General features: G+C 49.4%; 1 protein-coding gene across 1 annotated transcript in view; it reads left to right on the top strand.

The window, feature by feature from the left end:
- Positions 1-586: 586 nt before the first annotated feature.
- Positions 587-11,882, top strand: part of LOC119926922 (SSX family member 2 interacting protein) — an 85,201-nt gene continuing 73,905 nt past the window's right edge. Inside the window, exon 1 of the mRNA XM_038745395.1 lies at positions 587-670. The gene's annotated coding sequence lies outside the window, so the exon portion shown is untranslated. The remainder of the gene's footprint in view (positions 671-11,882) is intronic.

Here is an 11,882-nt window from a genome sequence, read left to right as displayed (position 1 = left end):
GCGCTCAATCAAGCAGCGTGGCTCAGTGGAAAGAGCCTCAGAGGTCATGGGTTCGAATCCCGGCTCTGCCAGTTGTCAGCTGTGTGACTTTGGGCAAGTCACTTGACTTCTCTGGGCCTCAGTGACCTCATCTGTAAAACGGGGATTAAAACTGTGAGCGCCCCCTGGGACAACCTGATCTCCTTGTAATCTCCCCAGCGCTTAGAACAGTGCTTTGCACATAGTAAGCGCTTAATAAATGCTATTATTATTATTATTATTATTAATCAAGACGATTGAATGAATGAATGAATGATTAGGGCACGGAATTGGGTGGGGCCGGGGGCGGGGCTCGGGCGGAACAGGTGCGGCGGGCGCAGGCGCACTCCGCTCCCGATGGGGGGGGGAGGGGGATAGAGCGACCAATGAGGGCCGCCGTTCGGCGTCTCCTAGCAACCGCGCGGGCCAATGGGAGGCGAGTCCGGCCGCCGCGGCGGCGGGGCGGGGAGCGAGCCAATGCGGGCCGCCGTTCTTCGTCTCCTAGCAACCGCCGGAGCCAATGGGAGGTGGGCCCGGCCGCCGGGGGTGGGAGGGGGGCGGAGAGACTTTAAACCTGCGGCCGAAGGGCCGGCTTCGGCTCCTCCTCCCTCTCCTGTTTGGTGGAGGGTTGGCCGGACGGCCGGCAGGCAGGGTGAGTCAGGGAGGGAGGGAGGGAGCGGGCGGACAGTCCCCACTCAGCCCCCGGTTGTGACGGGGGCCGGGGGGCAGGGGGCGCCGCGGGGGGAGGGAGGTCAGTCCGCGCAAGCGCCAGCGCCAGCGCGCGCCCCCGGCTGGGTATGGGAGAGCGCGCGCGCGCCCCCCCCCGGCCGCACCTGTCCGGGCCACGCCCCGCGCCGTCTGTGTGTGTGTGTGCGCGTGCGCGCGGGGGGGGGGGGGGACGGGACACTGTGTGTGTGTGTGTGTGTGTGTGTGTGAGAGAGAGACTGGATGTATAAGAGGGACTGTGTGTGTGTGTGTGTGCGCGCGCGCGAGAGAGAGAGAGAGCCTGTGTGAGGGACTGTGTGTGGGGGGGGGAGTGGGTGTATAGGAGGGACTGTGTGTGTGTGTGTGTGTGTGTGTCTGTGCGCGCGTGAGAGAGACTGTGCGCGTGAGAGGCTGTGTGTGTGAGAGACTGTGTGTGAGAGAGACTGTGCGTGCGTGAGACTGTGCGAGAGAGACCGTGCTGAGAGACTGTGTGTGCGTGAGAGAGTGTGTGTGTGAGAGAGAGACCGTGCTGAGAGACTGTGTGTGCGTGAGAGAGAGACTGTGTGCGAGAGACTGTGTGCATGGGAGAGACTGTGCGCGAGAGAGACTGTGTGCATGAGAGAGATTGTGTGCGTGCGAGACTGCGTGAGAGACTGAGAGACTGTGTGCGTGTGTGAGAGACTGCGTGTGTGAGAGACTGTGCGCGAGAGACTGTGCGTGCGTGAGAGAGTTTGCGAGAGAGACCGTGCTGAGAGACTGTGTGGGCGTGAGAGACTGTGCGTGAGAGAGAGACTGTGTGAGAGACTGAGACTGTGCGAGAGAGACCGTACTGAGAGACTGTGTGTGCGTGAGAGTGTGCGTGAGAGACTGTGCGTGAGAGAGAGACTGTGTGAGAGACTGAGACTGTGCGAGAGAGACCGTACTGAGAGACTGTGTGTGCGTGAGAGTGTGCGTGAGAGACTGTGCGTGAGAGAGAGAGACTGTGTGAGAGACTGAGACTGTGCGAGAGAGACCGTGCTGAGAGACTGTGAGAGAGACTGTGTGTGAGAGAGACTGTGTGTGTGAGAGACTGTGCGCGAGAGAGACTGTGTGCATGAGAGAGACTGTGTGCGTGTGAGACTGCGTGAGAGACGGCGTGCGTGAGAGACTGAGAGACTGTGTGTGTGTGAGAGACTGTGCGCGTGAGAGACTGTGCGTGCATGAGAGAGTGTGCGAGAGAGACCGTGCTGAGAGACTGTGTGTGCGTGAGAGACTGTGTGTGTGAGAGACTGTGTGTGAGAGTGTGCGTGCGTGAGAGTGTGCGTGCGTGAGAGTGTGCGAGAGAGACCGTGCTGAGAGACTGTGTGTGCGTGAGAGAGTGTGGGAGAGAGAGACTGTGCGTGAGAGAGAGACTGTGTGTGAGAGACTGTGTGCATGGGAGAGACTGTGCGTGCGAGACTGCGCGAGAGAGACTGTGTGCATGAGAGAGATTGTGTGCGTCAGAGACTGAGAGACTGTGCGTGTGTGAGAGACTGCGCGTGAGAGACTGCGTGCGTGAGAGAGTGTGCGAGAGAGACCGTGCTGAGAGACTGTGTGGGCGTGAGAGACTGTGTGTGAGAGAGACTGTGTGTGTGTGAGAGACTGTGCGTGCATGAGAGAGTGTGCGTGCGTGAGAGTGTGCAAGAGAGACCGTGCTGAGAGACTGTGTGTGCGTGAGAGTGTGCGTGAGAGAGACTGTGTGAGAGACTGAGACTGTGTGAGAGACTGAGACTGTGCGAGAGAGACTGTGTGTGCGTGAGAGTGTGTGAGAGAGAGACTGTGTGAGCGACTGTGTGCGTGAGACTGCATGTGAGACTGTTAGAGAGACTGTGTGCATGAGAGAGACTGTGCGTGCAAGACTGTGCGAGAGACTGTGCGTGCGAGACTGCATGAGAGACTGAGAGACTGTGCGTGCATGAGAGACTGTGAGAGACTGTGCGTGTGTGAGAGACTGCGTGTGTGAGAGAGACTGAGAGACTGTGAGAGACTGTGAGATAGAGACTGTTTGTGTGAGAGACTATGTGCGTGCAAGAGAGACTGTGTGTGTGCGTGAGAGACTGTGTGTGTGTGTGAGAGAAACTGTGTGTGTGTGTGTGTATGAGGCCTCGTGTGTATGAGACCTTGTGCGTGTATGGGACTGTGTGTATATGAGACTGTGTGTATGAGAGAGAGAGAGAGAGAGAGAGAGAGAGAGAGAGAGACACTGTGTGTGTGTGTGTGTGTGTGTGTGTGTGTGTGTACAGGACTGTGTGTATGGGAGAGACTGTGTGTGTGTGTGTACAGGACTGTGTGTATGGGAGAGACTGTGTGTGTATGAGACCGTTATGAAACTGTGTGTGTGAGAGGTTGTGTGTTTAAAATGGTGTGTGAGTCTCTCTCCACTGCTGAATTGTACTTTGCAATGATGATGGCATATTTTAAGCGCTTACTATGTGCAAAGCCCTGTTCTAAGCAACTTCTAGACTGTGAGCCCACTGTTGGGTAGGGACCATCTCTCTATGTTGCCAACTTGGACTTCCCAAGTGCTTAGTACCGTGCTCTGCACACAGTAAGCGCTCAATAAATACAATTGAATGAATGGATGAATAAGCACTTAATACGTTGCTCTGCATGCCGTAAGCGCTCAGTAAATATGACCGAATGAACGAACGGAGCACAGGCCCGGGAGTCAGTAGGACCTGGGTTCTGATTCTCAGCTCCGCCGCTCGTCTGCTATGTCACCGTTCTCCGTGCCTCAGTTTCTTCATCTGTAAAATGGGGATCAAGACTCTTGAGTTTGTATCTGCCCCAGCACTTAGTACAGTGTGCGGTATGTAGTAAGCGTTTAACACATGCTGTGAAAAACCGTCGATTAATTTGTAATTGTGTTTTCGTTGAGCTCCAGTCATCCCCCTCTCCATCCCCCCCGCCTTACCTCCTTCCCCTCCCCACAGCTCCTGTTTATATGTATATATGTTTGTATGTATTACTCTATTTTATTTGCACATATTTATTCTATTCATTTTATTTTGTTAATATGTTTTGTTGTCTGTCTCCCCCTTCTAGACTGTGAGCCCACTGTTGGGTAGGGACCGTCTCTATACGTTGCCAACTTGTACTTCCCAAGTGCTTAGTGCAGTGCTCCGCACACACTAAGCGCTCAATAAATACGATTGAATGAATGAACGGATAGATACTAGTTGCGTGGGGGAGGGAAACTAGGTATTTAATCCCCATTTTGCAGATGAGGAAACAGAGGCACAACAGAAGTCAGGTGGCCTCCGCACAGCGGCAAAATGATGTTTCCACTCCCCGTCTTCTGCTCTTTTCCCCCGGCCGGACTTCTGCTTCTCCCGCTAAGCAAGGAGGGCACCCTTGGGTGTGGATGTGAGATCGATGCGGCGACGGGGGCGTTTTTGGGGTTCCTGGCATCTGGAACTGGAAGTGAGTTAGGGAAGCACCACGGCGTAATGGAAAGAGCACGCGCCTGAGAGTCAGAAGGCCTGGATTCAAATCCCACCTCCCCAAACTGGTCCTCCATGTGACGCTGGGCGAGCTCTAAATCTCTCTGTACCTCCTCTGCAAAATGGGAATTCTATCCCTATTCTCCCTTCTACTTAAACCGAACCCCATATGGGATCTAGGGATCTTTTATCTACCCCAGGACCAGTGCTTGGCACATAGTGAGCGCTTAACAAGTACCGCAGTTGTTGTTATTAGGGGCCAGAGAGCTGCGTTGTCAGAGATAGTGTGGTGGTCTTTGCTGAGGGTAAAGTGCATTGTCCCGGGAGATTTAACTAGGGCAGGAGTTGGGTCCTCTCGGGGGTTTCTTTGGAGAAAGTGAAAGGGCCAGAGGGAGAACAGCCTGCCTGACAGGGAATTTATTTGCAAATGAATGGCCCTAATAACAACTGCTTTCTCCACACTTCACTCTCCTCCCTGAAAAGGGGGGCCTGACCAACAATGCAACCATTCAAAGGAGAGACCCAGGAAAATGAGACCTACGGAGGGATTCTCGTTCCTGCAACTCTGAGGTGCAGTTCCTCCACATTTTCTCCTCGATTCCCATCCCTGTAATTTGGCATGGTAAAAAAAGGGTGCAAGTCGATTCCTTCCTCAAATACAAATAGGGATATTTGAGTCGGAGAGAGCGGGCCAACTCCTCCGTGCCCAACGTGCCCATTGCCAGGCTGTCGATGTCAAGGGTGTGAGAAAACAGCCGATTGTCGGCAACTTCAAGTTATAAATTCAGTGTGAGGAGTTTCATGTTCCAGAAAGCATTCTAGTTTTGGAAAGAACATGGTAGGGAGACTGGAAGGGGATTTTGTAGTAGATGTTGTACTAGCGTTGTGGACAGAATCGAAGTAATCTTAAATGGGGAGAAAACGTTGATCGGTTGTATTGAGCGCCTAGTCTGTGCAGAACACTGTACTGAGCACTTGGGAGAGTACAGTGTAACAGGTGGTAGACACGCTCCCTGCCCATAATGAGCTTACAGTCTGGGGGAAGTTGGGGTGGCGGGGAGAGACAGACATTAATATATATAAATTCAGGGGCCTGTATTAGTGCTATGGGGCTGAGGGGAGGGTGGGTAAAGAGAGCAAATCCAATTGCGAGGGCGATGCAGAAGGGAGTGGGAGGAGAGGAAATGAGGATTTAGTTGAGAAAGACGCTTGGGAATGTGGTTTTTATTTTTAATAAAGCTTTGGAGGTGTGGAGAATGATGGCCCGTTGGAGATGAAGAAGGAGGGCATTCCAGAACGTGGGTGGGAGGTCGCCGGCAGACGAGATGGAGGTACGGTGACTTGGTTGGCATTAGACGGGCAAACTATGTGGGCTGGGATGTAGCAGGAAGTCAGGGAGTTAAACTAGGCTAGGTGGCAAGGCGATTGAGTGCTTTAAAGCCTGTGGTAAGGAATTTAATGTGGAAGCGGATGAGTAACCACTGGAGGTTCTTGAGGAATGGGAAAACGTGGACTGAACGGTTTTGTAGGAAAAATGATCCAGGCAACAAAGTACGGACCGAAGTGCCGAGGGACAAGAGGCTGCGAGGTCTGTCAGCAGTGAGGCTGATACAGTAATCAAAGCGAGATATATTAAGTGCTTGGGTGCCCTGATTTCTCCCCTTCTCACAGCCTCATATTTCCTCCTCCCTTCAGGACATTTCAACTTGGATGTGACGCCTCAAATTCCACATGTCCGAGATAGAATTCCTTACCTTCCCACCCAAACCCTGTCTTCCCCCTGACTTTTCCATCACTCTAGACAGCACTACCGTCCTTTCTGTCTCTTAAGCCCACAACCTTGGCATTATCCTCAACTTTGCTCTCTCTCAACCCACATATTTAATCTATCACTAAATCCCGTTGGTTCAACCTTCACAACTTCACTAGAATCCTCCTTTTCCTCTCCATCCAAACTGCTGCTGTGTTAATCCAAGCTACTTCTCCTATCCTGCCTTGAGTACTGTGTCAGCCTTCTTACGGATCTCCCTACCTCTGTCTCTTCCCATTTCAGTCCATACTTCACTCTACTGCCCAGATCATTTTCTTACAAAACCGTTCCGTCCACGTTTCCCCTCTCCTCAAGAACTTCCAGTGGTTGCCCATCCGCTTTTGCAAACAGAAACGCCAAGGCTTTATAGAACCGTTCCCTCGTATTTTACCTCCCTGATTGCCTACTGAGAAGCAGCGTGGCTCAGTGGAAAGAGCCCGGGCTTTGGAGTCAGAGGTCATGGGTTCCAACCTCGGCTCCGCCACTTGTCAGCTGGGTGACTTTGGTCAAGTCACTTAACGTCTCTGTGCCTGTTACCCCATCTGTAAAATGGGGATTAAGACTGTGAGCCCCCTGGGGGACAACCTGATCACCTTGTATCCCCCCCAAGTGCTTAGAACAGTGCTTTGCACATAGTAAGCGCTTAACAAATGCCAACATTATTTATTACTATTCTCTGTGCCTGTTACCTCATCTGTAAAATGGGGATTAAAACCGTGAGCCCCCCGTGGGACAAACTGATCACCTTGTAACCTCCCCAGTGCTTTGCACATAGTAAGTGCTTAATACATCATCATCATCAATCGTATTGAGCGCTTACTGTGTGCAGAGCACTGTACTTCCATTATTATTATTATTAATAATAAATAATAAATAAATAAATGAATAATAAAATCTGCCACCCAGCCCACACACTTCACCTGCTCCCCCTACTTCGATCTCGTCTCTCCTACAGCCGACCCTTTGCCCACGTCTGACAGTCACCTCTTTCAAAGCCTTATTAAAAAACCTCCTCCACGAGGCCTTCCCTAAGCCCTCATTTTCTCTTCTCCCTCTTTTTTTTTTTTAAATGGTATTTAAGTGCTTACTATGTGGTAGACACCGTACTAAGCGCAAGGTAATCAGGTTGGACACAGTCCACGTCCCACGTGCGGTTCACAGTCTTCACTGCCATTTTACAGGGGAGGCCTAGAGAAGTGAAGTGACTTGCCCAGGGACAGACAGCAGACAAGTGGCGGAGCCGGGATTAAAACTCAGGTCCTTCCGATTCCCAAGCCCGGGCTCCATCCACTAGACCATTGCCCTTGCGGTAGGATTTTTATCTTTATTCACCCCTCCCTAGGCACTTTCGTCCATAGCCGTAATTTCGTTTATATTAATATCTGTCTCCCTCTCTAGACTGCTAGCTCCTTGGGGGCAGGGAATATATCTACCAACTTTATTATAATGTACTGTCCCAAGTGCTTAGTACAGTGTGCCCAGAACCCGCTCAGTAAATATGGTTGATTACTGTGGTAGCAGTTTGGATGGAGAGGAAAAGGCAGATTTTAGCAGCACTGTAAAGGTTGAACCGACGGAATTGGCGATAGATTGTGAGAAAGGTGAGTTGAGGATAACGCCAAGTCCACGGGCTTGTGAGAGTGGAAGCACGGTGGTGCCGTCTACAGTGATGGGAAAGTCAGGAGGACAGGGTGGGAACATTCAGAGTTCTGTTTCGGACGTGATCCTGATCGAAAGTGAATGATGTATTTTGAAACCTTTAGACTACCAGACAGGAAGAACAGATTTAAAGTCTTTAGCATCTGTCAGGGTATTGTCCAAGTAAAGCTTAGGAAGCAAAGAGTAGATTAAGTGAATTAAGCAAAAAGACCCTGGATGTTCGGTGTGATGGGACACTACACCAAACCCGAGAGCTGGTAAATTTCCAGGGATTTTTATTTTTTTTTTACAGAAGTAGACCAACAAGGAGTAAAGTGTATAGTAACTTGACCTTCAAAGCTGTGTGTTATATACAAAACGGATAGGATGTATATTTTAGATTCCTCACTAGATATTTAGTCACTCGACACCCCTTCCCTCTTTGTTTTCCCACCTGTACAGCAGAGCTAGTGTCTTCCGTTAGGGGGATTAAATAACTGAGGTGTTCTTGAAAGATAACCATACAAGTAACGTTATTCTTTTCTTCCCCAAGAATTCAATGTCTGGGGAGGGCAGAATTGTGATAGTTGGTCTGGGCCCTTGTATCTTAAATATGAAATGGAAGTAAATGAGTAAACCAAAGCATATTAAGGGTTTAACTGATTTGCCCAAGGTTACATGGGCTCAGACTCAAAGCCGAGATTGCAGGTGTCTGAAATCTTGACCTCCAGACTTGTGTTCCAGTAACTGGGCCATTCTCCTTGTGGTATATGAATGAGATTAATTACTGACTTATATCCACAGGATTTCAAAAGGTTTAGTGTTGGTCTGGATTTGCGTTCTGTTTTTGGACAAATGCTGAGCCCCCTTTTTCCTCTCCTCCTCCCCATCCCTCCGCCCTACCTCGTTCCCCTCCCCACAGCACCTGTATATATGTTTGTACAGATTTATTACTCTATTTACTTGTACATATTTACTATTCTATTTATTTTGATAATGATGTGCATCTAGCCTTATTTCTGTTTATTCTGATGACTCGACACCTGTCCACATGTTTTGTTTTGTTGTCGGTCTCCCCCTTCTAGACGGTGAGCCCGCTGTTGGGTAGGGACCGACTCTATATGTTGCCCACTTGTACTTCCCAAGCGCTTAGTACAGTGCTCAGCGCACAGTAAGCGCTCAATAAATACGATTGAATGAATGTGAGCCTGCTGTTCGGTAGGGACCGTCTCTATATTTTGCCGACTTGTCCTTCCCAAGCGCTTAATACCGTGCTCTGCACACAGTAAGCGCTTCAGCGTGGCTCAGTGGAAAGAGCCTGGGCTTTGGAGTCAGAGGTCATGGGTTTGAATCCCGGCTCCGCCACCTGTCTGCAGTGTGACCTTGGGCAAGTCACTTCTCTGAGCCTCAGTTACCTCATCTGTAAAATGGGGATTAAGACTGTGAGCCCCACGTGGGACAACCTGATCACCTTGTATCCCCCAGCGCTTAGAACAGTGCTTTGCACATAGTAAGTGCTTAATAAATGCCATCATTATTATTATTAATAAATATGATTGAATGAATATGAGAGAGAATAGTTCAGGACCTTGAGAGGAATAACATACTCATTCTAAAACCACCAGGGAATTTGGGAAGGCAAAATCAATTAAGCTGAACTTTGGTTCTCTTAATAAGTAATGCAGTTTATATATTTGATTGTAAAACTTGTTGCAACTGTTATGGATCTCGTAATAACTCAAGAAGAGAGGTTCAGATGTGTTAGTGCATATGAGGTGAATTAGACTTAAAGATAATAAGTGTGATATTTAAGCACACACTGGGGGAGATGCGAGGTGTCGGACACAGTCCCTGTCCCACGTGGGGCTCACAGTCTAAGTAGGAGGGACAACAGGTATTGAATCCCCATTATGTTATGATGATGAAACGGAGGCACAGAGAAGTTAAGGGACTTGCCCAGAGTCACACAGCAACTGTGGCAGAGTTGGGACTAGAAACCAGGTCAACTGACTCCCACTAGACCAGATGTTTTCTTTTTTGAGACTCGTGAAGAACATACACGTAGGTAATCCACATCTTAAGATGTTTCAGCAGCATTTTTTGACAGTTCTAAATTTGGAAGAGGCGAGGGGAAATGAGATAATTTAAAAATTGTCCCTTCTGGCCCTTCTAGACTTTGAGCCCATTGTTGGGTAGGGAATGTCTCTATATTTCGCCAACATGTACTTCCCAACCGCGTAGTACAGTGCTCTGCACACAGTAAGCATTCAATAAATATGATTGATTGACTGTCTCTATATTTCTCCGACTTGTACTTCCCAACTGCTTAGTACAGTGCTGTGCACACAGTAAGCGCTCAATAAATATGATGGAATGGATGAATGAAAAACCCACAATGGGGAGAAAGTTTAAAGGGGTAAGAGGTTGCCTTTTTTATTGTATTTAAGTGCTTACTATGTCTCAAACACTGTTCTAAGGGCTGGGGAAGGTACAAGTTAATAATAATAATAAAAATGGCATTTATTAAGTGCTTACTATGTGCAAAGCACTGTTCTAAGCACTGGGGAGGTTACAAGGAGATCAGGTTGTCCCACGGGGGGCTCACAGTCTTAATTCCCTTTTTACAGATGAGGTAACTGAGGCACAGAGAAGTGAAGTGACTTCCCCAAAGTCACACAGCTGACAATTGGCGGAGCCGGGATTTGAACCCATGACCTCGGACTCCAGAGCCCATCATCTTTCCACTGAGCCACGCTGCTTAAAGGCACTCAATTAGCTGTCTCCCACTTCATCATCATCATCAATCGTATTTATTGAGCGCTTACTGTGTGCAGAGCACTGTACTAAGCGCTTGGGAAGTATAAGTTGGCAACATATAGAGACAGTCCCTACCCAACAGTGGGCTCGCAGTCTAAAAGGGGGAGACAGAGAACTAAACCAAACATACTAACAAAATAAAATAAATAGAATAGATATGTACAAGTAAAATAGAGTAATAAATATGTATAAACATATATACATATATACAGGTGCTGTGGAAAAGGGAAGGAGGTAAGATGAGGGGGACGAGGGGGAGAGGAAGGAAGGGGCTCAGTGTGGGAAGGCCTCCTGGAGGAGGTGAGCTCTCAGTAGGGCCTTGAAGGGAGGAAGAGAGCTAGCTGGGCGGAGGGGCAGAGGGAGGGCATAGGATGTGGGCCGGGGGTCGATGGCAGGACGGGCAAGAACGAGGTACAGTGGGGAGATTAGCGGCAGAGGAGCGGAGGACGCGGGCTGGGCTGGAGAAGGAGAGAAGGGAGGGGAGGTAGGAGGGGGCGAGGGGATGGACGGCCTGGAAGCCCAGGGTGAGGAGTTTCTGCCTGATGCGCAGATTGATTGGTAGCCACTGGAGAGTTTTGAGGATTTTTGAGATTTTTGAGGATTTTCCCACTTACCTCTCTCACTCCAATCCAGCCCGCCTCGAGAAGGAAACGAGAACTACTCACTTTGTCTCGATCTGATTTCTCTTCTACCTGTATCTTGTACACTTCCTTCCTCCTGCCTGAAATTCCTTCACCCTTTATTTCCGACAGTCCACTCTCTCCATTTTTTTTTTAAATGGTATTTGTTAAATGCCTGGCTTCTAGTCCCAACTCCACCACTTCAGTCAATCAGTCGTATCCCTTCTAGCCTGTGAGCCCGTTTTTGGGTAGGGACCATCTCTGTATGTCACCAGCTTGTACTTCCCAAGCGCTTAGTACAGTGCTCTGCACACAGTAAGCGCTCAATAAATATGAGTGAATGAATTTGAGCACTTACTATATGCAGAACGCTGTACTAAGCGCTTGAGAGAGAACAGTACAACAAGATTAGTGGATCTGTTCCTTCTCATAAAGAGCTTACACCTAAGTAAACTTGGGCAAGTCACTTCACTTCTCTGTGCCTCAACTATGCAGTCTGTAAAATGGGGTTTAAGAATATGAGTCCATGTGGGATATGGACGGTGTCCAACTTGACTAGCTTGCCAAGTAGAGAAGCAGCGTGGCTCAGTGGAAGGAGCCTGGGCTTTGGAGTCAGAGGTCATGGGTTCGAATCCCGGCTCTGCCACATGTCTGCTGTGTGACCTTGGGCAAGTCACTTAACTTCTCGGAGCCTCAGTTACCTCATCTGTAAAATGGGAATGATGACTGTGAGCCCCACATGGGACAACCTGATCACCTTGTATTCCCCCAGCACTTAGAACAGTGCTTTGCACATAGTAAGCGCTTAACAAA

Source organism: Tachyglossus aculeatus, chromosome 4 (genome assembly GCF_015852505.1).
Source record: "Tachyglossus aculeatus isolate mTacAcu1 chromosome 4, mTacAcu1.pri, whole genome shotgun sequence".
Taxonomy (NCBI): Eukaryota; Metazoa; Chordata; class Mammalia; order Monotremata; family Tachyglossidae; genus Tachyglossus; species Tachyglossus aculeatus.
Note: the sequence above shows the minus strand (reverse complement) of the source record. Positions and strands in the feature narration are given on the sequence as shown.